Source organism: Cervus canadensis, chromosome 16 (genome assembly GCF_019320065.1).
Source record: "Cervus canadensis isolate Bull #8, Minnesota chromosome 16, ASM1932006v1, whole genome shotgun sequence".
Classification (NCBI taxonomy): domain Eukaryota; kingdom Metazoa; phylum Chordata; class Mammalia; order Artiodactyla; family Cervidae; genus Cervus; species Cervus canadensis.
This window is the reverse complement of record NC_057401.1, coordinates 46,155,860-46,182,686: the sequence shown is the minus strand read 5'-3', so window position 1 is coordinate 46,182,686 and position 26,827 is coordinate 46,155,860. Positions and strand designations below refer to the sequence as shown.

At 37.4% G+C, this 26,827-nt stretch overlaps 1 protein-coding gene across 2 annotated transcripts in view; it reads right to left on the bottom strand.

Annotated features, from left to right (window-relative positions):
• The window catches only part of LOC122454581 (cadherin-10), a 191,206-nt gene that overhangs the window by 123,252 nt on the left and 41,127 nt on the right, over positions 1-26,827 (bottom strand). The gene's annotated exons all lie outside the window — the stretch shown is intronic.

Here is a 26,827-nt window from a genome sequence, read left to right as displayed (position 1 = left end):
CAGCATGCAATGCAATATTTAAATTATTTTTTAAACAAGCACAGTTTCTTCAAACTTCATCCACCTCAAAGATAAAAGTAAAGCCAAAATTAAAAAAAATCTGAGTGTCTTCAGCTGAAGACTTTTCCTCTCTCTTCTCTTAAGTGGATCTGTGAAACAAATAGAGCTTCCTAGAGCAGAAAATAAAAATCACTACTACAGTAAATCAGCATGTGATATAATTTACACTGTTGTGTATAAGGATTTAATCATGCTGAAAGTTCCAGCTTTGATACATTTGCACAGTGTATCACCACAGACTTGCCCCTATGCTGATCTGGAATTCCATGATGCTCCAGCCTTCTCACTGCTCTCCACCTTCAATTATTTTTTCTTAGCGGTGTATCCCTGGTAAATCCTGTGTGTGTGTATTACTTATTCAGTCGTCTGACTTTTTGCAAACCAATGGACTACAGCCTGCCAGGCTCTTCTGTCCATGTTATTCTCCAGGCAAGAATACTGGAGTGGACTGCCATTCCCTTCTCCAGGGGGTCTTCCTGACCCACAGATTGAACCCAGGTCTCCAGCATTTCAGGCAGAATCTTTACTGTTTGTTTCACCATTTGAGCTCCCCAGGAAGTCCTTTAGGTAATCCCACTGCAATGTAAATCAGATCATGTCACGTCTCTGCACAAAACACTGATGGCTTCGCACCTCATTTTGATTAAAACCCAGCATCTCACAAAGACCTACAATTGTGTATTCCATTTTATAACTGCTGGTCACCTCTCTGACCTCATGCTATACTTCAGTCCCTTAGGTCACTACTCGAAATTGACTCTTTTCCAGCCAAAGTGTCCCTCTTGCTTCAGCCTGCAACATACCTCATACACCCCTCTCTTCAACCAGGACCTCTTTACTTTTTCTCTCCACCTGGAATGTTTTTCCATGTAGTTATCCACATAGGTAAATTCCCTGCTTCCTTTGGATGTTTCTTGAAACCTCCCCTGATATTTTCTAGATTTCAATATACATGTGTTTTATTTATTATTTACTGTTCACATATTCTGCCTGTCATCATCCCATGAAAAAAAGGAATTTTGCTTTTCTTTGCTATTGTTTTCACAGTACCTAGAACAGAATCTTGCACATGGTAGATGCTCATTAAACAATCTGATTGAATGAATGCATGAATTATAAATTGATTCAAACATCTGAGCATCATTAACTCCTCTATAAAGTTAAGCCCAAACATTTAGGTATGAAAATAATACTTTCAAATCATATTTTTAGGTTATTTTTATCTAAAATTTTCTATTTTCTTTTTATTTTTAGTTAGCTTTGCATTTTATTTCAGGATATGATAAAATACAGTAAAAAGTAGTTGGGGGACCAAAAATGTTACAAAAAGTGGTTCGAGGATTGAGTTTCATTTCTTTGATATGACAATGTATTCTTAAGGGCTCCAGCATTTACATGTATGGCTTCATTCACAAAGATTTCTATGCAATATGTTTACTTATTTGTGTGTTTGTTTTATTATTCAGACGATTTAAAGGTTAATGCAAATATGCTTCAGAAGTAAGATTAATGGTGAAGCAGTATTTCCCCAGAGTGTATTAAATGACCGTGGAACTCTCTACAGCACATGAAGCATTCAACATGACAGATATAACCTGTATTAAAATCTGTCATGTAATGCTATACTTGGGAGCAAAGAAATTATCTGATGCATAAAATGGTTTTACATCACAAAGTACTGACTTTACAGAAACTCAGATTGATTGGATTCTAAGTAATAGGAACATTTACCAAAATGATATTTGACTTTTTAAATGCATCAGGACATGCTAGACAGTATTCTCCAGAAATTTATACTGTTCCTAAGAGTTAGAGGAGAGTTTGCATAATTGAGGGTTTTTTTTATCTTCTCTGAAAGCTTTAAAACTTATTGAAGCAAGATTCTCATTTCAACTCTTTTTTTTTTTCAATTTAAAACTGTTTGCTAGCACTTGCTATATTGATCATTTTCAATACAATATAACTTTACCTATAAGTTTAGAAGCTTAATTATCAATATTTTTAGGAAGGAAGATGAGGACATTGCATTTTTAAAAGTTGTTAGTGAACAATTGGAGAAGTATATATATATATGTATATATACACACCATTTTTCTTTATTATTTTAGTTTTGATTATTTCATAATATATCTTCTGAAGAGTCTATAGTTAAATGCATTTTAATACTGATTTAAGATAATTAAAAGATATTTAAACATATTTTCCATAAATGTTTTTGATAAAACCATCTCAAGCAATGACAAGATTAAATAAAAATACATTTAACCATGACTAATTAGATATATGAATTTCTTTCATTAATAGATCGGGCTTTTGGCCTCATATCTAAAAATCTCTGCATAACTTTAAGGTCAAAAACATTTCTCTTGTATTTTCTTTTAGAAGTTTTATAGTTTAAGTTCTTAGCATATATGATCCAATTTGAATCAAACTTTGTATATGGCTCAAGATATGAATTGCAGTTTGATATTTTGCTTATGAATATCCAATTTTTCTAGCACCATTTGCTGAAAAGTGCATCCTTTCTCTGCTAAATTGCCTTTGTAACTTTGTCAAAAATCAGTTGTATATTTATGTGTGTTTATATGTTTTTGGACTCATATATATTTGCTTGTTTGTTCATCTTTATACCCATAGAACACTCTCTTGATCACTATAATTTGCAAGTCTGGAAATCAAATAATCTTAGTCCTCCAACTTTGGTCTTTTAATTTTCTTTTTTTTTTTGTTATTATAGAACTTCTTGCATTTTCAATCAAATTTTATAGTTACCTTGAATTTTATATATAAAAATCTGTGGGGATATTAATGGGGATTGCATTGAATCTTTAGATAAATTTGAGAAAAATGAACATCATAACAACATTGACTCTCCTAAGTTATGAACACTGTATGTATCTCTCAGTCATGTTTTGTAGATTTCAGCATATAAGGCTTGTTCACCTTTTGTCAAATATAACCCGAGTGTTTTCATTTTTTTCATGCTATCACTTTATCATATTTTTGTTTTTAACCACTTTTTTGGATAAGATTGAACTACAAAGAGCTGAAATATTCATTGTGTACAACTTGATGAGTTCGGACATTGCTAAGAGGAAACAGAGACACATCCTAGTCTGGCATGAGTATATGATAACAGATTGAAAATCATATCTGATTACAGACTTGTATCCAGATATAGAAAGTATTCTCAAAATCAACCATCAACAAACACAAAACCCAATAGATTTGAATTGACACTTCACCTAAGAAGACAGAGGGCAAAAAGTATATGAAAAGATATTCAGCATCATTCATCATTTGAGAAATTTAAATTAAAATGACTGATGACTAGCATATGTTAGTAAGGATGTGGGGGAATGAGAACTCTTTTACACCTTTGATGGGATTGTCAAATAAGATAAACTCTTTGGAACACAGTGTAGTAAGTTGAAAAATGGCCCCTCGAAGATGTTTATATCCTGAATTCTAATATATATATATTATATTAGACATATTATATATATATATACACACACACACACACACACACACACACTACTTTACAGGGTAAAGAAACTAGACATATGATTCACTGAATATCTTGGGAGTTTAGGCGATCATTCTGGATCATTTAGACAAAATCAACGGTGGCTCAGACAGTAAAGAACTTGCCTTATCCATTCGTCTGGGCTGGTGCACTGGGAAGACCCAGAGGGATGGGATGGGGAGGGAGGTGGGAGGGGGGATCGGGATGGGGAACACATGTAAATCCATGGCTGATTCATGTCAATGTATGGCAAAAACCACTACAATACTATAAAGTAATTAGCCTCCAACTAATGAAAAAAAATGAAAAAAAAAAAAAAAAAGAACCTGCCTGCAATGCAGGAGACCTGGGTTCAGTCCCTGGGTTGGGAAGGTCCTCTGGAGAAGGGAATGGTGGCCCACTACAGCATTCTTGCCTGGGAAATCTCATGGACAGAGGAGCTTGTGGGGGCTACAGTTCACTGGGTCACAAAGAGTCGGACACAACTGAGTGACTAGCACTTTCATTTTCTTTCAATATGATCACAGGGGTTTCCCAGGTGGTGCAGTGCTAAAGAATCTGCCTGCCAATTCAGGAGATTTAAGAGACACAGTTTCAATCCCTAGGTCAGGAAGATCCACTGCAGTAGGAAATGACAACCCACTCCATTCTTCTTACCTGAAAACATTCCACGGACAGAGGAGCCTGACAGGTTACAGTGTATGTGGTTTCGAGAGTTGGACATGACTGAGGACACGACTGAGCAACTGAACACACACATACAAAGTAATCACAAGGGGCCTCATAAGAGGGAGGCAGGAGGATCAGTCAGTAAAAGAGATGATCACAGATGCTGGAGGTTAGTTAGAGTATCCCAAGTAAGAATGCAGTAACTAAGGATTACAGGCCACCCTGGAAGCTAAAGAAGCAAAACAATGGATACTCCCCTGGAGTATCACCCTTCCCTCCACCCAGGCAGAAATCTTGATTTTAGACTTTTGACCTCTTGCTTTTGTTCAGCTGCTGAATTTTGTCCCACTCTTTTGTGACCCTGTGGGTGACTATAGCCCGCCAAACCCCTCTATCCATGGAATTCTCCAGGCAAGAATAATGGAATGGGTTGCCATTTCCTTCTCCAGGGGATCTCCCTGATCCAGGGAACAAGCTCATGTCTTCTGCACTGGCAGGCAGATTCTTTACTACTGAGCCACCAGGGAAGCCCTTTTGACCTCTGGAAATCTAATAGATAAATCTATAATATTTTAAGTCACTCAGTTTGTGAGTTGTTACAGTACCAATAAGATAAGCAGATTTAGACATTTATGCAAGTGGAATAAAGGATATTCATCTAAAATGTGCATGTTTATAGCAATGCAAGAATATAGGGAAAGGCTAGAGAAAAGTCAATGTCACAGGTGAATGGATAAACAAATCGTATTATATGCATAAAATGGAATGTTACTAAGCAAATAAAAAAGAATGACATTTTAAGTTCACAAGCAAGGAAGGAGCTTAGAAAAATACCACTCCATCCTAAAAACAAAGATAACCTGAACAGACTTAAAAAATTAACAACACTTCTTGGATTCATAACAATGGAGGGGGACTCAGGGACTACTGCCTCCAAGGTTGAAGATAGATAAATGAATAGAAGGAAGCGTGGCTTAACTGACCAGAGACTCATGAACAAAAATCAGCCAGAATCAGTAATGGAGTGGCAAACCTGAACTGTAATTGATAAACTGCTGGAGGTTCAGTGAGTATAACTCGGGGAATTAAAAACTCCAAGGTGAGAGTTTTTTTGAATGTTGAGTTTTAAGCCAGCTGTTTAACTCTCCTCTTTTACCTTCATCAAGAGGTTCTTTAGTTCCTCTTCACTTTCTGCCATAAGGGTGGTGTCATATGCATATCTGAGGTTTTGATATTTCTCCCCACAATCTTGATTCCAGCTAGTGATTCTTCCAGCCCGACATTTTACATGATATACTCTGCATATACGTTAAATAAGCAGGATGACAATACAGAGCTTTGACCTACTCCTTTCCCAGCTTTGAACCAGTCATTCATTTCATGCCCAGTTCTGTTACTTCTTGACCTGCATACAGGTTTCACAGGATGCAGTAAGGTGGTCTGGTATTTCCATCTCTTTTAATAATTTTCCACAGTTTGTTGTGATCCACACAGTCAAAGGCTTTAGCATGGTCAATGAAGCAGAATTAGATGCTTTTCTGGAATTCCCTTGCCTTTTTAATGGTCCAACAGATGCTGGCAATTTGATCTCTGGTTTCTCTGCCTTTTCTAAATCTAACTTGAACATCTGTAATTTGATTTTGAGCAATATTTTGATAGTGTGTGAAATGAGTGCAAATGTACAGTGGTTGAAACTTCCCTTACCATTGCCTTTATTTGGGACTGGAGTGAAAACTGACCTTTTCCAGTCCTGTGGCCATTGTTGTGTTTTTCAAATTTGCCAACCTGTTGAATGAAGCATTTTAACAGCATCATATTTTAGGATTTGAAATAGCTCAGTTGGAATTCCATCACCTCCACTAGCATTACTAAAGGATTATTTATAGCAACTCCATCTCCCAGTGCATCACATCCTGCTATCAAAAAAATTACAAAGCATGCCAAAAGGCAAAAAAGTGCAAATTGGAGAGATAGAGCAAGCATCTTAATGAAACATAGTAGGAGTGCTGGGATTATCAAACCAGGAATCTAAAGCAACTTTGATTAATATTCTAAGGATGCTAATGGAGAAAGTAGACAGCATGTAAGAACAGATGATCAATATAAGCAGAGTCATGTAAATCCTAAGAAAGAACTAAAAATAAGTGTAAGAGATAAAAAAAAAAACACTGTAAGTAAAGAACACATCTGATGGGCTTATTGGTAGACTTAGTTTGGCTGAGGAAAGAATCTCTGAACAAGAGGATGTATCCATAGGATCTTCAAAAAGCTTATACATTTGTCCTTAAACATTTGTTCAGATCCATAGAATGCACAGCACCCAAGAGTGAACTCTAAGGACCTTGAAGATAGTTTAGAGTAGGTCCCTCCTTGGTAATAAAATGTTGCATTTTGGACAGGGATATTGATAATGAGCGAGGATATGCAGATATGGAGGCAGTGGGTATATGGAAAGACTCAATTTTCTTGGAAACACAAAACACTCCAAAAAGTATCTGCAATTCATAAACACACACAAAATGAAATAGAAATAGGAAATTATGCAAAACAAACCAGGTTAATTTGCTTAATGCTAATTCTCCCCAGGTATGTTCTATGTTGCTGGAAACCTACTTATTAACTTTTTCAAAACATTATTCCTTCATTATAAATGCTACAAATAATTATTATTCCAGTTTGTTGTTGTTCAGTTGCTAAGTTGCATCCAACTCTTTGCAACCCCATGCCAGACTCCTCTGTCCTCCCAGAGTTTGCTCAAATTCATGTCCATTGAGTCAGTGATGCTATCTATCAAACTCATCCTCTGCTGTCCCCTTCTCCTTTTATTTTCAATCTTTCCAAGCATCCAAGTCTTTCCCCATGGGTCGGTTCTTCACATCTGTTGGCCAAAGGATTGAAGCTTCAGGAATAGTCCTTGCAATGAATATTTAGAGTTTATTTCCCAATGCAGGAGATGCAGTTTCAATCCCTGGGTTGGGAAGATTCCCTGGAGAGGGAAATGGTCACACACTCCAGTATTCTTGCCTGGGAAATCCCAAGGACAAAACAGCCTGGAAGGCCACAGTCCATGGGGTTGCAAAAAGTCGAACACAGTTTAGGGACTAAACATTCCTCCGGTAACCGGACTCAAAATATAGAATCTCAGTAGGTGTCTCAGACAGTAAACAATCTGCCTTCAGTACAGGAGACCCAGGTTCTACCCCTGGGTTGGGAAGATCCTCTGGAGAAGGAAATGACTACCCACTCCAGTATCCTTGCCTGGAGAATCCAGTGGACACAGGAGCCTGGTGGGCTATACTCCACGGGATCTCAAAGAGTCAGACACGACTAATGGGATAACACACACACACAGACACACACACACACACTGATACTTCTGTTTAACCGAGTATACCTATTACATGGTCAGTCAATATAGTCCCTTGCATTTTTTTTTCCCCTTCATGGCTCTCAGCTCTTCCCACCCCAATCCCCCACTTAATGTGCCACCAAACCTATATGACCTTTTAAAACTAACACGTACAAAAAAAGATGTCCTTTTCATCATGGACTAGAACGCAAAAGCAGAAAATCAAGAGATACCTAGAGTAACAGGTAAGTTTGGCCTTGGAGTACATAATGAAGTAGGGCAAAGTCTAACAGAGTTTAGCAAGAGAAGGCACTGATCATAGTAAAAACCCTCTTGCAATAACACAAGAGGAAACTCTACATAGAGACATCACCAGATGGTCAATACTGAAATCAGATTGACTATATTCTTTGCAGCCGAAGATGGAGAAGCTCTATACAGTCAGCAAAAAAGTAAAAAAGAACAGGAAGTGACTGTGGCTCAGATCATGAACTCCTTTTTGCCAAATTCAGTCTTAAATTGAAGAAAGTAGGGAAAACCACTAGGCCATTCAGGTATGACCTAAAACAAATCCCTTACAATTATAAGTGGGAATGACAAATAGATTCAAGAGATTAGATCTGATAGAGTGCCTGAGGAACTATGAACAGAGGTTCGTTACATTGTACAGGAGGCAGGGATCAAAACCATCCTCAAGAAAAAGAAATGCAAAAAGGCAAAATGGTTCTCTGATGAGACATTACAAATAGGTGAGAAAAGGAAAAGAAGTGAAAGGTAAAGGAGAAAAGGAAAGATATATCCATATGAATGTAGAATAGCAAGTAGATAAAAGAAAGCCTTCCTAAGTGATCAATACAAAGAAATAGAGGAAAACAATAGAATGGGAAAGATTAGAGATCTCTTCAAGAAAATTAGAGATACTGAGGGAACATTTCATGCAAAGATGGACACAATAAAGGATAGAAATGGTATGGACCTAACCTAATGGAAACAGAAGAGGTTAAGAAGGGGTGGCAAGAATACACAAAGGAACAATACAAAAGAGATCTTCATGACCCAGATAACCACAACGATGTGAAGCTCACTTAGAGCCAGACATTTTGGGGTGTGAAGTCCAGTGGGCCTTAGGAAGCATCACTACAAACAAAGCTAGTGGAGATGATGGAATTCCAGCTGAGCTATCTCAAATCTTAAAAGATGATGCTGTGTAAGTGCTGCATACAATATGTCAGGAAATTTGAAAAACTCAGCAATGGCCACAGGACTGGAAAAAGGTAGTTTTCATTGCAATCCCAAAGAAAGGCAATGCCAAAGAATGTTCACACTACCACACAATTATACTCATCTCACACACTAGCAAAGTAATGTTCAAAATTCTCCAAGTCAGGCTCAACAGTATGTGAACCAAGAACTTCCAGATGTTCAAGCTGGATTTAGAAAAGGCAGGGGAACCAGAGGTCAAATTTCCAAGAGCTATGGATCATTGAAAAAGCAAGAGAATTTCAGGAAAAAAAAAAAAAAAATCTACTTCTCCTTCACTGACTATGCTAAAGCCTTTGACTGTGTGGATCACAACAAGCAGTGGAAAATTCTTAAAAGAGATAAGAATACCAGACCACCTTACCTGCCTCCTGAGAATTCTGTTTGCAGATCAAGAAGCAACAGTTAGAATTGGACATGGAACAACAGACTGGTTGCAAACTGGGAAAGGAGTAGGTCTAGGTTGTACATTGTCACTTTGCTTATTTAGTTTATAGGCAAATTACATCATGTGAAATGCTGGACTGGATGAAGCACAAGCTAGAACCAAAATTCCTGAGAGAAATATCAATAACTTCAAATATGCAGATGACACCAACCTCATGGCAGAAAGCAAAGAGGAACTAAAGAGCCTTGTGATGAAGGTAAAAGAGGAAAGTGAAAAAGTTGGCTTAAAACTCAACATTCAAAAAATGAAGATCATAGCATCTGGTCCCATCACTTCATGGCAAATAGATGGGGAAACAATGGAAACAGGGACAGACTTTGGGACAGATTTCCTGGGCTCCAAAATCGCTGCAGATGGTGACTGTAGAAATGAAATTAAAAAATGCTTGCTCCTTGGAAGAAAAGCTATGACAAACCCATACAGCATATAAAAAAGCAGAGACGGTACTTTTCAACAAAGTCCTTTGCCAACAAATTTCCATATGGTCAAAGCTATGGTTTTTCCAATAGTCATGTATGGATGAGAGAGTTGGACCATAAGGAAGGCTGAGCACCAAAGAATTGATGCTTTTGAACAGTGGTGTTGGAGAAGACTCTAAAGAGTCCATTGGACAGCAAGGAGATCAAACCAATCAATCCTAAAGGAAATCAATTCTGAATATTTATTGGAAGGACTGATGCTAAACCTGAAGCTTCAATACTTTGGCCACCTGATGTGAAGAACTGACTTTTTGGAAAATACCCTGATTCTGGGAAAGACTGAATGTGGCAGGAGAAGGGGATGACAGAGAATGAGAAAATTGCATGGACATGAGTTTGAGCAAGTTCTGTGAGTTGGTGATGGACAGGGAAGCCTGACATGTTGCAGTCCATGGAGTCTCAGAGTCGGACAGGACTGAGCAACTGAACAACAACAGCACTGCTTTAAATCATCATTTCATACAAATGAATGAACATCCAGTAACAGGTTTCTTAACCTTAATCTTTCTTATTTAAAACATATCATACAGCATATTAGCTAAATTAATTTTCAAAAATCCACTTCATCAAGACCCAAATCAGCATTTTTAAAATGAGTCTGCTGCTGGGAAGATAATACCTGTACTTGATAATTCATTAATTTGTAGCAATATCTTGAGCCAGATGAGTTTTAAAATTTATTTCACATTATTTCCAATTGTTTAATTTCAAGCCTGACATGTAAGTTTTATGTGTATAAACTTCTCTTCCACTAATATATAATTCTAAATTTTGCTGAGATAATTATACTTTATTGAATTTCCCTCACTGGTGAATAGGATGTTGCTGTACATATATATATGTGTGTGTGTGTGTGTGTGTGTGTATGTGTGCGTGTGATTAAACATTTCTTGAATTAAGTAATTAATATGTTTATAAAATAGCCTTTCTGAATAAGTTGGGCTACTCACAGTAAAAAAACTAAAGCTAAATTTAGAGTATAAAAATATTATATAAAGAAGCTGTACTTGTTTGAAATTTTAAACAGTTATAATTAGAAGGAATCAATTGGGTTGACACTGCAGTTGAAATATTGCTTGGTGTTAAAAAAAAGCTAAAAATTAATTAAATTCTATAACTTCATATTTAGTTAACATATTTTATTTTGAAGAACTTCTTACAAAAACTACATTTATTTACTCTCAAGAATAATTTAATGCAAATACCACATGAAGTTTAAGATCAATACATTAGCATCCCTTAGCATTCTGCCTTCCCACAATTCCAAACTTTAATGCATATTCATATCTCCTGGGGCTTTTGTTAAATATCCATGATCTCATTCAGTATGTCTTGGGTGAGGCATAGATTTTGCATTTCTAACAACCCCCCTGTAATGTCAATACAGCTGAACCACCTGCTTGGAAGTTCATCATCAAAACATTTGACTTTTTCATATTTAATGCTTCACAGGCCTGGTGTGTTGCTTATTACACTGATGGAAAAATAAAAATAACACTTAAGATGTTGTATTCCAATTGAAGGAAGACCAGAACACATTTTCTAAATAATCAATCATTTTCTGGAAATGTTTAACTAGAAGAATCTGTTTTATTCAAACCAACACACATTACAGCAATTATTCTCATGGTCATACTACACACTATGCTTTCCTCTATATGTACATTTTAGAGCATTTGTCCCACTGAATCTTATTCCATCTCTGCAATCACAGTCTTTATTATTCTTCTGAAATATTTATCATTACCGTTATTTTCTCTATAGAATGTTAATTTTATTACATAAGAAGCCAAGAACAGCAGATCACAAAATAAAATAGGCATTTTGACTTATCTCAATTATTAACTAGGTTTCCACACATAACAGGTGATCAATTAAACTGCAATCCATCCTTAATAAAGGGAATTAGTCATTCTTCAAGTCAGTTGATTATGTTGATTAGGATCTTAATGTTCCAGTTTTTATTCCCTTTAATTTTACCATTTATAATCGTAATAGAAAGTGCTAAAGATTATTGAGACCGAACCCAAGCCTCCATGGATGAACAATTTTAATCCTTTTAGAGTTTCATAGCACCAATACAATCTAATGAAATTTCAGCATTGAGAAATAAAGGAACATTTTTCAGGTGTGTTTATACAATTAAAATGAGCCAGTGCATACTAAATACTTCCTTTTTATGCAGCTGATACCATTTTATGCATCTAGTATGAAGCATTTTGCGAGATAATTGAATCAAAGCTTTACACTAAGGACTCAAATAATATGAGTCCATATGCTTGATCATATTTTCCAAGAGTTCATTACACATTACCTACTGTGCTCTAATGTCATAGAAAATACATAATTCTACACTGAATATTTATCACTCTATTTTAAGTATGTATTTGCATATGTATCTCTGTTTAGATTGTAAGTTTAAAGCAGAGTCTGTCTTGCATCCATAGTTGCTAATATGGGGATTGCACAATTGCTGTTTAGTCATGTCCCTCTCTCTTGTGACCCCAAGGACTGCAGCCCATCAGGCTCCTCTGTCCATGGGACCTCCCGGGCAAGAATACTGGTGTGGGTTGACATTTCCTTCTCCAGGGCTTCTTCCTGAGCCAGGGATGGAAACTGTGTCTCTTGCATTAGCAGGTGGATTCTTTACCACTGAGCCACCCAGGGAAGCCTAGAGATTGCACAAAGTGTTCAGCATGTGAGGCTGTCACAGCTAACGCCATGACAGGCAGCCTAGATTAGGAGTAGGCCTGGTTTCCCGGGGTAACATAATTATCAGGCCTCCTGGAGCTAGCCAATCAACACATGCCTAGCAAGAAAAAGAGAACCTATCAGGGGAAAGCTGAAAGCCCCACGTTGGGCCAACAAAAATTACCTTGCAACTGTGTAACCAATCCGCTTGCGCCAACTACCTACTGTGTAACCAATCCGCTTGCGCCAACTACCTGCTGCTTACATTTGAATAATTGTACCCAATAAATACCCGAGAGAACTGGGCTCGGGGCCTTTCCGTCCTCACACCCTTGGTGAGGGCGAGAGGCCCGGCTCGAGTCAGTAATAAATTCCCCTATTGCAAGTTGCATTGTTTAGAGGAGTCTTCTTTCCCGACCGGGGACTCAGACTACGGGCAGAACAAGCAAATGTATTTGAACTGGGTTGAATATTATTGTTTTTCTAAAATATTTCAATGAGAAGGAAACGTGGTTCCTCCCCCTTAAAAAATAAAAAATCACAACAACATGTCAAGGACCATTTATACCATTTTATGCTTATATTCTCTTTATATATAACATCACAGCCCTCACACAAGACATTAGTCAAACAGACAATCAACATATCATTGTTGAATGAAAAATAAACTCAAAGATTTGCTAAAAAAAAAAAAAAAAGATTTGCTAGTCTCAGATAAATTGCCAAACATTGTGAGGATTATTGTCAATACAGACAGAATTCCAAAAAGCTTGATCCTTGCTATTCTTCTCAGATTCAGAATCTTCACAGATTCCCCATGCAGGAGAGATCTTTCCAAATTAATTTTATTCTCCAGGCACATGGCTTGCACATAAACCAGCAATACACTTCTCTAGCTATACATGCTCACATCTTAACAAGATAATTTGCAAAATAGATATAACCCTTATAAATCCTAGGCAGTGGCTGGAAAAAGCTCATGCCGGGGTAAAGAGAAGCACTGCCGAGTGAAACATGTAACTTGGTGAGGCCTCTTTTCTCTAAGATTCTTGTTAATAAGGTAAAGAATAGCACCCAAGAGTTTTTGCTATCTTCTTAGCAGCCTTTTTAACTTCAGCAGCCAGTGTGACAGTCCCAGATGTAACTTGATCCACGAACAAGTTAGCACTGCTGATACAGCTGTGACATTACACCTGCTGCTTCCTGGAAGTCTTATTCTGCTGTAGTAGGGTTTATTTCATTACGTGGCAATTGGTAGCAAGAATACTCTCAGGGTAACTTGAAGATGTTAGGATAAAAGCCATCTGGTACCCAATTTTCTCTGATCCAGGATAACTTGAACTGTTTCTAAAAAGCAGTGAGTGAAGAGAAAGGGAAAGAGAGTCTGGGAGTTTGATTAGGAATTCCTACCCAGGATGGGTATCATTCCTCATTTTCACATTATCAATAGAATGTAAGAAAAAATATCCATAGCTGGAAAAGAGAACCCATTGAACATCATTCCCATTCAAATTTGTTTCTATAAAGACTTTCTGTGCATGCACTAATACTGTACAAACACACAGTGCTCACTTCACCTTACTTTACTATGTGAACGTGTAACATAGGTACTACACTGAGCATTGCAAAATGAGTTCTTATTGTTATACTTGAAAGTGCAAAAACTATACCTGATACTCATTTCTGAAAATTAGTCAAAATTAGTGCACACATGGAGATATACTATGGATCAATAAAATATACCTAAGATAAAAGTATAGTTGTTACATGAGTATAAGAACAGTGATAAAAGATAGATCTTGGTGGCACTGATGAGATAGATGGTCAGGCTTAAATAAAAGAAGCAGTACATTTTATCAACAGTACTTTATAACCCTAAATAGGCTTCAATATTTGCACATTACTAGAAAAGCTCAGCAGTGGCCACAGGACTGGAAAAGGTCAGTTTCATTCCAATCCCAAAGAAAGGCAATCCCAAAGAATGCTCGAACTACGGCACAATTGCACTCATCTCACACACTAGTAAAGTAATGCTCAAAATTCTCCAAGCCAGGCTTCAGCAATATGTGAACTGTGAACTCGCAGATGTTCAAGCTGTTTTTAGAAAAGGCAGAGGAACCAGAGATCAAATTGCCAACATCGGCTGGGTCATTGAAAAAGCAAGAGAGTTCCAGAAAAACATCTATTTCTGCTTTATTGACTATGCCAAAACCTTTGACTGTGTGGATCGCAATAAACTGTGGGAAATTATTAAAGAGATGGGAATACCAGACCATCTGACCTGTCTCTTGAGAAACCTGTATGCAAGTCAGGAAGCAATGGTTAGAACTGGACATGGAACAACAGACTGGTTCCAAATAGGAAAAAGAGTACTTCAAGGCTGTATATTGTCACCCTGCTTATTTAACTTGTATGCAGAGTACATCATGAGAAATGCTGGGCTGGGAGAAGCACAAGCTTGAATCAAGATTGCCAGGAGAAATATCAATAACTTCAGATATTCAGAAGACACCACCCTTATGGCAGAAAGTGAAGAGGAACTAAAGAGCCTCTTGATGAAAGTGAAAGAGGAGAGTGAAAAAGTTGGCTTAAAGTTCAACATTCAGAAAACTAAGATCATGGCATCTGTTCCCATCACTTCATGGCAAATAGATGGGGAAACAGGGTCAGACTTTATTATTTGGGGCTCCAAAATCACTGCAGATGGTGATTGCAGCCATGAAATTAAAAGACGCTTACTCCTTGGAAGGAAAGTTATGACCAACCTGGATAGCATATTTAAAAGTACAGACATTACTTTGCAACAAAGGTCCATCTAGTCAAGGCTGTGGTTTTTCCAGTAGTCATGCATGAATGTGAGAGTTGGACTGTGAAGAAAGCTGAGTGCCAAAGAATTGATGCTTTTGAACTATGGTGTTGGTGAAGACTCTTGAGAGTCCCTTGGACTGCAAGGAGAGCCAACCAGTCCATCCTAAAGGAGATCAATCCTGGGTGTTCATTGGAAGGACTGATGCTGAAGCTGGAACTCCTATACTTTGGCCATCTCATGTGAAGAGTTGACTCATTGGAAAAGACCCTAATGCTGGGAAGGTTTGGAGGCAGGAGAAGGAGGTGACAGAGGATGAGATGGCTCGATGGCATCACCGACTCAATGGACATGGGTTTGGGTGGACTCCGGGAGTTGGTGATGGACAGGGAGGCCTGGGGTGCTACGATTCATGGGGTCGCAAAGAGCCGGACACGACTGAGCAACTTAACTGAACTGAACTGAGAAAGGCCATTGTAGATAGCTTACTTTACCTCTACATGGAGGCCCGTTACATAAAAAGGATTAACTCCAAAATTATATATCAGTAGCTGAAATATACAACTGGCATAGCATTGCATCAGTTATATTTCAACTTCTACGGACAGAAAGAGACTATTCATCATTTATGTCCATTTTTCATAATGCTTGGCTCAACTCCTAAGTAGTAATTTCATCAAGTTTTCAACTGAACCAAAAAGAGAATATATTAAACATTTTATAAAGCTATCAGTGCCTAAGTATAGATTCTAGACTAAAGCATTCTATTTTTTTTTTAAGTCCTTGGAGTATTATGTGATATTATGATGAACTCCTCAATGAACTAGTCACAGAAATTGGTGTGCATGTGTTTTTACCCATCTCAGTGGAGTAGGTTTAGAATTTTCATTCTATAAATGAGGCTACTGAGGTTCAGAATTTTCATTCTATAAATGAGGCTACTGAGGTTCAGAATTATTCTCTTGGCAGTGTTTATGGAGTATTGTCTCTGTGCCTTATATTTTGCAATATGAAAGTTGTTACATTTCAGTGAGAAGCTAGATGGTTCTCAGCATCCAAGAATGAACAGTGTGGATGATGGGTGAAAGGAACATGTAATCTAAACACAGGTGGTCTGAGACATCTTTTTGGAGGAAATCATGACTTAGCTGACATAGGGAAAAGGAAGCAGGGTGTCATTGTGTGTGTATGTGTGTGCGTGGTGTGTGCACACACATACGCACCAGTTAGCAGATAAGTGCAGGAATTATACTGAACTGTGACAACACAGTGGGATGGAATTGTGTTCCAGGAATTAGAAAAATGGGTCATAAGTACATGATGGGTCATGAATAATGTGCAAAATGGGAAAATGTGCAAAGCTCAGAGGAAAAAAGAAGACTATGCACTGATGAAAGGAAATGATTTCACTTTGTATGATACAATTCTAAGACGACTAAGTTCATATCTAAATTTAGGCCCAGGTCTATTACCATGTGAATTCCAAATCTTCTAACCTTTCAGCCACAATTTTCTCCACCATGGCTAGGGCTGTGTTATGACTTCTATGGACAGTTGCCTTCATGGGCTTTTTTGTTGATAAAATAATATTAGAAAACATATTTTTCAACAGCATTCACATAAAGACACATATGTTAATATTTTTTATTGAAGTATTATCTTTGACTTAAAATTCAATTTTTCCTCTGACTTAAAAAATACAAACATTTTTCATGGTCCCCTTTCCCCAAAATAATGAGGATCCTAAGCTCTGTGCCTGCTCTGCGCTTAAGTGTGCTCAGTCGCTCAGTCATGTCCAACTTTTTGCCACCCCATGGACTGTAGCCCTCCTATTCTACCTAATGGAGAAATCAGCCCTGACCTTAGCAGCAAACATATGATCAAGTACTTTCAAACTGAACTTCAGAGATAATTTTCTTCTCTTAGAATTTTAGCTGACGGATAGGGAAACAATTCCAAGAGTAATGTTATGTGATGTGCTCAGTCTCCAAGAGTTAGTGTCATAACCAGAAATATAACTCAGGTCACCAGATTTCCCTTGCACTGTTCTGAAATGTCCTGCATCATTTAATAATGAATAGATGTTATTATGATTAAAACTTACACTTTTAATGCTCTTATCTAGAAGACACCCTGGTTAGTTTCCAGTGTGCTGAGCACAAGTAAGACAGATCCATTGGGAATGGGAGATTTCTGTCACTGCAGGAGGTGTGGGAACTACAGACCGTGGAAGTATTAGGACACATGTAGTAAGATTCTGGGTGCGTGCATGCATGCTCAGTGGCTTCAGCTGTGTCCAACTGTTTGCGACCTTATGGACTGTAGCCTGCCAGGCTCCTCTGTCCATGGGATTCTCCAGGAAAGAATAATGGAGTGGGTTGTCATGCCTAAAGAATATTTAGTTAAAACGTTACTAAAATATTGTGTTGATTTATAAATTCTACCGATTGCTTTTAACTTGAAATACATCACTGACATGTTGAATTTTATGTATAAATTTATTATTCAAGTCCCCTTGAGAACAAAGATTCAACAGCTAATTTTTCTTTTCTAAGGAGTATGTCTCTGGAAAGCAAGTTGGAATTGGTTAAGACTGTAAGGTAGTTAATAAAAAGGGGATTTTTTACATATAACAGATTCACTTTGCTGCATGGCAGCAACTAACACAACATTGTAGAGCAACCATATTCCAATAAAAATTAACAACGAAAAAGGGCAGAAGTTTGAAATTTTCCTTTAAGAGCATGATTACAATCAGAGGGTGATATTCCCTGTCCTCACTAACTCATACCCAGGTCCTGGCCTTACCACCAATCCCCTCCTAGGTCTCTTGGAATCCCAAATGAAATGCAACTTACAATCTTTCACATAATAAGTTTTATGATTACCCAGTTAAGAAAATTTTGGTGTTTGTATATGTTTATATGACTTTTTTGGTAGCGTAAACATCAGTGGGGAAATTATTACCTGCAATTATTTTTAACCTTTACAGTAGCTTCACTGAATCATTTGATATCCAAATCAAATGGGAAAAAAAAAATCACTATAACAAAAATCCCTATATTTATTGAAGGTACTAAAGCTGTAGCTTTCGGACATTAAAAGAGGTTATACACTGGCCCCTGAAACAATTATATACTTGACATATGTTCAGTCACAATCACTGTGGGAACCAGAAGGATTCATCATTTCAATAAGAACTCAGCGGGTTAAGACTAGTGTCAGAAAAAAGGCAGTATATCAGAGCTGGACCATTAGGACTCAATCTATAAAATGCCATCTATTCAGTTAATTGCAAAATATCATTTTAAGGCAGAGTGCTACTCAACCTTTCCTAGCTCCCTGGGATAATTGTTATAACTTCTATGTATACTCCATCCACGTGGACATGAAAATTTGAATTTTTGCATGAAGATACTTATTATATGGCATTATACCCTGATTTTTTTTTAATTTTGTTTATTAATAAGAGGATAATTGCTTTACAATATTGTATGGTCTCTGCCATACATCAACATGAATCAGCCATAGGTATACATATGTCCCCTCCCACTTTGAACCTCCTTCCCACCCAATCCCACCCCACTAGATTGTCATAGAGTACCAGGTTTGAGCTCTCTGTGTCATATAGCAAATTCCCACTGGCTTTCTATTTTACATACCCTGACATTTAAATCATTCCTCTAAACAGGCATTCTGCATCTTGAGGAAATGCATTTTCCTACTGTTTTGTGTGTGTGTGTGTGTGTGTGTGTGTGTGTGTGTGTGTGTCTGTGTGCCATAAATGGCCCCTGATGGACTACATTAATCAAAGGAAGTATCAATATTATATATCATGCATTTCCATTTGGAGCCATTTTATTTTCCTGACTTCTACCACCACATGGCATCCTAGTTAGTGAAAGTGGTAAAGAATCTGCCTGCCAATGCAGGAGATGCAAGAAACACAGGTTCAATTCCTGGGCCAGGAAGATTCCCTAGAGGAGGCAATGGCAACTCACTCTAGTATTCTTGCCTGGAAAATTCCATGGACAGAGGAGCTTGGTGGGCTACACAGTCCATGGGGCTGGCAAACAGTTGGACAGGACTGAGTGATTTTCACTCACAATGATTATATAACAATAATGTATCTCACTGAAGGACATGTTTCTCATTCTTAACAAGAAACTTCAGAATAATCCTGTTATCTTAAGATGTATATGTGAGAGTGGGTCTGGTAAGACCTTTCTATTGCTAGTAACCAATTGAAAAAGTATGTAAAGCTCCACCCAAACTAGTAAGTTGGTCACTCTCCACCCCCCTTCTGATGTCTTTGTCAGAAGTTTTCTGTATCCTTTTTACACTGTAATAAAACTTTTGCCACACAAAGCTCTGAGTGACTGAAGCTGAATCCCTGGTCTTAAAGCAAAATTCTTTACTTCAGAGATCACAAATCCGACAACATTCACCATAAGCTATCACCATTATATCCACTACTGTGGGCAAGAACCCTTTGAAGAAATGGAGTAGTCCTCATCGTCAACAAATTAATATGAAATTCAGTTCTTGGGTGGAATCTCAAAAACAACAGAATGGTTTCTGTCTGTTTCCAGTGCAAACCATTCAATATCACAGTAATCCAAGTCTATGCCCCAACCACTAATGCTGAAGAAGCTGAAGCTGAATGGTTCTATGAAAACGTCCTAAAACTAACACCAAAAAAATGATTTCCTTTTCATCATAGGTGACTGGAATGCAAAAGTAGGAAATCAAGATATACCTGGAGTAACAGGCAAGTTTGGCTTTGGAGTACAAAATGAAGCATGGCAAAGGCTGCAAGAGTTTAGACAAGAAAAGGCACTGCTCAGAGCAACACCCTCTTCCAATAACACAAGAGAAGATTCTACACATGCATATGACCAGATGGTCAACACTGAAATCAGATTGATTATATTCTTTGCAGCCGAAAATGGAGAAGCTCTATACTAGTCAATAAAAACAAGACGGGGAGCTGACTGTGACTCAGATCATGAACTCCTTAATGCAAAATTCAGACTTAAATTGAAGAAAGTAGGGAAAACCTCTAGACCATTGAGGTATGACCTAAACCAAATCCCTTATGATTATACAGTGGAAGTGAAAAAGAGATTCAAGGAATTAGATCTGATAGACAGAGTACCTGAAGAACTATGGACAGAGGTTCCTAACATTGCATAGCCGGCAGTGATCAAAGCTTTTCTAAGTGGTCTATGTATATAAATAAAGAAAAACAGTAGAATTGGAAAGACCAGAGATCTCGTCAAGAAAATTAGAGATACAAAGGGGATGTTTCATGCAATGATGGGCACAGAAAAGGACAGAAATAGTATGGACCTAACAGAAGCAGAGAGATTAAGAAGAGGTGGCAAGAATACACAGAAGAACTGTACAAAAAAGATCTTAATGACCCAGACAACCATGATGGTATGATCACACACCTAGAGCCTGACATCTTGGAGTGGGAAGTCAAGGGGGCCTTAGGAATCATCGCTAAGAACAAAGCTAGTGGAGGTGATGGAATTCCTGCTGAGCTATTTCAAATCTTAAACAATGATGCTATTAAAGTGCTGCACTCAATATGCCAGCACACTTGGAAAACTCAGCAGTGGCCACAGGACTGGAACAGGTCAGTTTTCATTCCAATCCCAAAGAAAGGCAATGCCAAAGAATGCTCAAACTACAGCACAATTGCACTCATCTCACACGCTAGCAAAGAAATGCTCAAAATTCTCCAAGCCAGGCTTCAACAGTACATGAACTGAAAACTTCCAGATGTTCAAGCTGGATTTAGAAAAGGAAGAGGAACCAGAAATCAAATTGCCAACATCTGCTGGATCATGGAAAAAGCAAGGGAATTTTGAAAAGCATCTATTCATGCTTTATCGACTACACTAAAGCCTTTGACTGTGTGGATCATAGCAAACTGTGGAACAATTTTTAAAGAGATGGGAATACCAGACCACCCTACCTGCCTCCTCAGAAATCTGTACGTAGTTTAAACAACAAATAGAACTGGACATGGAACAATGGACTGGTTCCAAAATGGGAAAGGAGTACATCAAGGGCATATTGTCACCCTGTTTATCTAACTTATCAACATCATTTGAAATGCCAGTCTGAAGCACAAGCTGGAATTAAGATTGCCATGAGAAATATCAATAATCTCAGGTCGGCAGATGACACTACCCTAATGGTAGGAAGCAAAGAGAAACTAAAGACTCTCAATGAAAATGAAAGAGGAGAGTGAAAAAGCTGGCTTAAAACTCAACATTCAAAAAACAAAGATCATGGCATCCAGTCCCATCACTTCATGGCATATAGTAGGGGAAACAATGGAAACAGTGACAGACTTTATTTTCTTGGGCTCCAAAATCACTGCAGATGGTGACTGCAGTGATGAAATTAAAAGATGCTTGCTCCTTGGAAGAAAAGCTATGACAAACCCACACAACATATTAAAAAGCAGAGATATTACTTTGCCAACAAAGTCTGTCCAGTCAAACCTATGGTTTTTTCAGTAGTCATGTATGGATGTGAGAGTTATACCATAAAGAAAGCTGAGCAGTGAAGAATTGTTGCTTTTGAGCTGTGGTGATTCTTGAGAGTCCCTTGGACTTCCGGGAGATCAAATAAGTCAATCCTAAAGGAAATCAATCCTGAAAATTAATTGGAAGGACTGATGCTAAAGCTGAAGCTCCAATACTTTTGACCACGTGATGTGAAGAGTTGACTCATTAGAAAAGACCCTGATGATGGGAAAGATGGAAGGCATGAGGAGGATGGGACAACAGAGGATGAGATGATTGGATGGCATCACCGACTCAATGTGGTTTTGTGCAAGCTCCTGAAGTTGGTGATAGACAGTGAAGCCTGGTGTGCTGCAGTCCATGGGGTCACAAAGAATCGGACATGACTGAGTGACTGAACTGACTGATGTAGAATAAACCAGCCTCAAAACACATATATAGTGCATGATCTCATATACATAACATTCTTGAAAAAGTAAAAGTCTAGAGAAATATACGCCACAGATTAATGGTTTCTAGGGCATTCAATTCAGTTCAGTTCAGTCGCTCAGTTGTGTCCAACTCTGTGACCCCATGAACTGCAGCACACCAGGCCTCCCTGTCCATCATCAACTCCTGGAGTTCACCCAAACCCATGCCCATCAAGTCGGTGATGCCATCCAACCATCTCATCCTCTGTCCTCCCCTTCTCCTCCTGCCATCAATCTTTCCCAGCATCAAGGTCTTTTCAAAGGAGTCAGCTCTTCACATCAGGAGGCCTAAGTATTGGAGTTTCAGCTTCAGCATCAGTCCTTCCAATGAATACCCACGACTGATCTCCTTTAGGATGGACTGGTTGGATCTCCTTGCAGTCCAAGACTCTCAAGAGTCTTCTCCAACACCACAGTTCAACAGCATCAATTCTTCAGTGCTCAGCTTTCTTCATAGTCCAACTCTCACATTCATACATGACCACTGCAAAAACCATAGCCTTGACTAGACAGAACTTTGTTGGCAAAGTAATGTCTCTGCTTTTTAATATGCTGTCTAGATTGGTCATAACTTTCCTTCCAAGGAATAAGCATCTTTTAATTTCATGGCTGCAATCACCATCTGCAGTTACTGTGGAGCCCAGAAAAATAAAGTCAGCCACCATTTCCCCATCTATTTGCCATGAAGTGATGGGATCGGATGCCATGATCTTGGTTTTCTGAATGTTGAGCTTTGAGCCATTTTCACTCTCCTCTTTCACTTTCATATTTAGTTCTTCTTCACTTTCTGCCATAAGGGTGGTGTCATCTGCATATCTGAGGTTACAATCACCACAAATTGACACCAGGAAACTTTTGATGATTATGGCAACATTCTCTATCTTATCTGTTATTGTTGTTTTAAGTGTCTACATATTTGTCAAAATTCATAGAATTTTATATTAAAAAGGATGATTTTTACTGTTTGCAAATTATATCTTTGTACAAATGACCAGCAAATGAAAATGTGCTCAACATCATTGAAATCTCACCTCACACCTGTCAAGAGGCCTATTATTATTAAAAGGATAAATGCCATTATAAATGCCAGTTTTTAAAAAGGATATTTACCTTTATTGCACTTTCCTTTATGGCCTAATAAATATTTTATTAATTAAGCATTTAAGAATGTGCACTTGTATAAATTATTCAGGTGACTAAAAGCACTGCATAATATTTATACTTCTAAATATTCAATTTTTAGAAAAGGTTTTTTTCTGAAATTTTATTCTTATCAGTGGATCCTTTATTTTACTCTGAGAGGCTGGCATTATGAAAGAAAAAAAGAGTCCTAAATTCTATGCCCCATCTCGATTCCTGTTATTATTTTACTCTAGCTAGTTATCAGTTGTCAAAACAACAGGTTAAACCTAGCACCTAACAGTGTGCCAAATCTCTTTTGGAAAGAAACCTCCATAATCTCTTCAGGACTTTTATTTCCTCAGCTTGATCTGGACACTCACAGTTTCCAAAATGAGGGAGTCAGTGCAATAGTGCATAAAATATGAGGGCTCTGAAAGCCCATGCCTGCTTAGGGGAGTGTGTAATTTAATAAAGTGTTCATTGATGTCAGCACACTGACTCATCACACTTGTGTTGATGTCGCAGCCTGCAGCACAGAGACTCCTACTGCTAATTAGATGACTGAAGCAAGATTATCTTTCCCTTGGAGATAGACACAAAGGCGAGAGAGTTATTCTCAAAGGTATTTTCAATTTACAAGTATTTGATGGGACAGAACCAAAATAGGAACAGGCACACTGTAGGGGTGGCCAGCTAGGGAAATGAACTCAACACAGTTGCATTATTTACAAGAATGAAAGTTATAAAAGACACCACCAGGCTTCTATTGTTCCTACTTTATTCCCACATAGATTTCTAACATAAATTATGAAGAAGGAATAACATTTTTATGGCTTACATGCTAAGCTTTTTAACAACTCCTTGTAAATCCCAGAAAAATTCAAGAGCTCTGAGTTGAAATCCATATGTTGGACTTTACACTTTGTTATCTCGGAACATCTGTTAGTTTTACCTTTTATAATTATGCTCAAAAAAGTCAAATGAATGATATCTCAAAAGAAGTTGAATTATATATCAGTCACAGAGTTAGGAGAGGCTTTTCACCTAAGATCATACAAATGAAAGCTTTGCTCATATTGAAGCAAAAGCAAATCTCTGTGATAATTTTCATCAAACGGTTGTAATACTTTAAATATTTTATCTCATAACCTGACCTAAATATTAAAGATTATCTGGTGATAAAAATTATTTACTCAGTATTATTATAAAGATGATTTTATATTTTTAAAGCAAGCCCTCAATTTTTATTCATTTATTTTGTATTTGATAACATCAAATGGAAACTTTACTTGCCTGATAGTGTTTGAACCCTCAGTTTGCTATGAAATACTTTGACAAGAAATATTATTAGAAGAAAGGAAACTACTAAACAGTGTGCATGAGGTAATGTTTCGTATTTTTGTTATACTAACATGGACATATTCTTACAAAAGAGTAAATTGTAGATAGAATTATCCCATTTTTAAAAAGGCATTCCTTTTATTTTTTTAATTTTTGGCTGTACCACATGGTAAATATTGTTCCCTGATCAGAGATTTAACCTGTGTCCCCTGCATTGGAAATGTGGAGTCTTAACCACTGGACTGCCATGGAAATCCCCAGCATGACCCCATTTTAAACCAGTGCTAATGAGAAAAGGTATGGAATAATAATTGATTTGTTAGGAAACTGAGCCATCTCTCTTGACTTTTCTTGTTGTCAATACACGTTGCTCTCTAATGTTCTAATTTACTTATTTTATTTTGTTTTTTTTAAGCAAACAAGTTCAAAATAGTGCATATTTTACTATTCTGATCTTTCAGTGAAAAGAAACCATTAACAGTTTTATCATTCTGTTACTTAATCATTTTAATGAACAACTCTTTAATATTATAGCTTGTAAAAACCAGATACTGTATAAATAATCAGGATTTAAAAGGTATAATGATACTCTTTTACCTATGTTTAAAATTCATAAGGGAAAATAGAGGAAAATGAATAAGCAGCATTTTTAAAGTTATTAAACTTTGAGCATTTAAAAAATTCCCATTACATGTCCTCGTTGCCACACCCCAACTGATTTAACATTATTCTTTGGGCTAGAGATTTCAGGTATCAGGCTCTGAGGGTGTGGAAAGAATAAGATTGTGATTACTTAGCATGGAATTTTAAATTGTACTTTCCTCAGCAAAAACATCAGTATTTGCAAAATAAGTGCCTTGAAAGTCAGTAATTATTATATTTGCAAAGCTTTCCTAATTACCTCAGTGTGGAGAGAACTAACGATAAAATGTAGGATAATTCCCACATCACTGGAAAGGGGGAGATCACTGTAGATTCTGGAAAATGGCTCCTGTGATAAGAAATAGAATGTAGAATGATCAGTGGTCAAATAGTGTCAGTCTCCTGGCCCCTGGCTCCTTCTTCCTTTTCCATGATTAGGAAATGTGATTAATATTTAATATAATCAAGTTGTAAGTATTCTATTAGGGAAATATATAAAGTGTTTTTTGTAAGAATTTGTTGAGTGACTATGTGTTCAAAGATCCATGCTTGGTCCTAGGGATAAATATTAGAACAGTAAATAATCTAAGATGAAAAACAGCATCTAAACTACGTAGAAATGTGTTTGGCACATGATAGCACTCGGTCAGTGTTGGCTCTGAAGAAGCTTTTTTGTACTTTTTCTGTTTTCTTTTACTAAACACTAATTGTTGATCCTTCAGTGACAGGAGAGAAACATTTAGTATACTTTAAGACGTCCATCCTAAAGGAGATCAGTCCTGGGTGTTCATTGGAAGGACTGATGCTGAAGCTGAAACTCCAATACTTTGGCCACATCACGCGACGAGTTGACTCATTGGAAAAGACCCTGATGCTGGGAGTGATTGGGGGCAGGAGGAGAAGGGGACGACAGAGGATGAGATGGCTGGATGGCATCACCGACTAGATGAACATGAGTTTGAGTAAAGAGTTGGACAGGACTGAGTGACTGAACTGAACTGAGATCAGTTAAAGGCCCAGCACCCTCCCTCAATCTCACCTCTTAATTTACATTTCTTTACCTCTTTATCATTTCCCATCTTTCTTCCCCACCCACTAAGTGCAAGTAAGTACAAGGCACTTAAAATCTTGGGGTTTTGGACTGTGAAAAATAAAACCTTGAAAATAAGAATATTGCCAGGAAATATTTATTGATGTTAGTATGAAGATTTCACCAGAAATAAATCAATATATAACTCTATATTCAGGGATCCTAATTCCATTTGGTGGGTTTATTTAACTTTGCCATTCAGAAGAAATGTAATGTTTTATTCATAAGTGTTTTTGAAATAGAGGCCAAGCATTCATATTTATAATATGAAAAAACATTAATATTTAAATATTTATCTCTAAATTTAATCAAATGCAATTAGCATA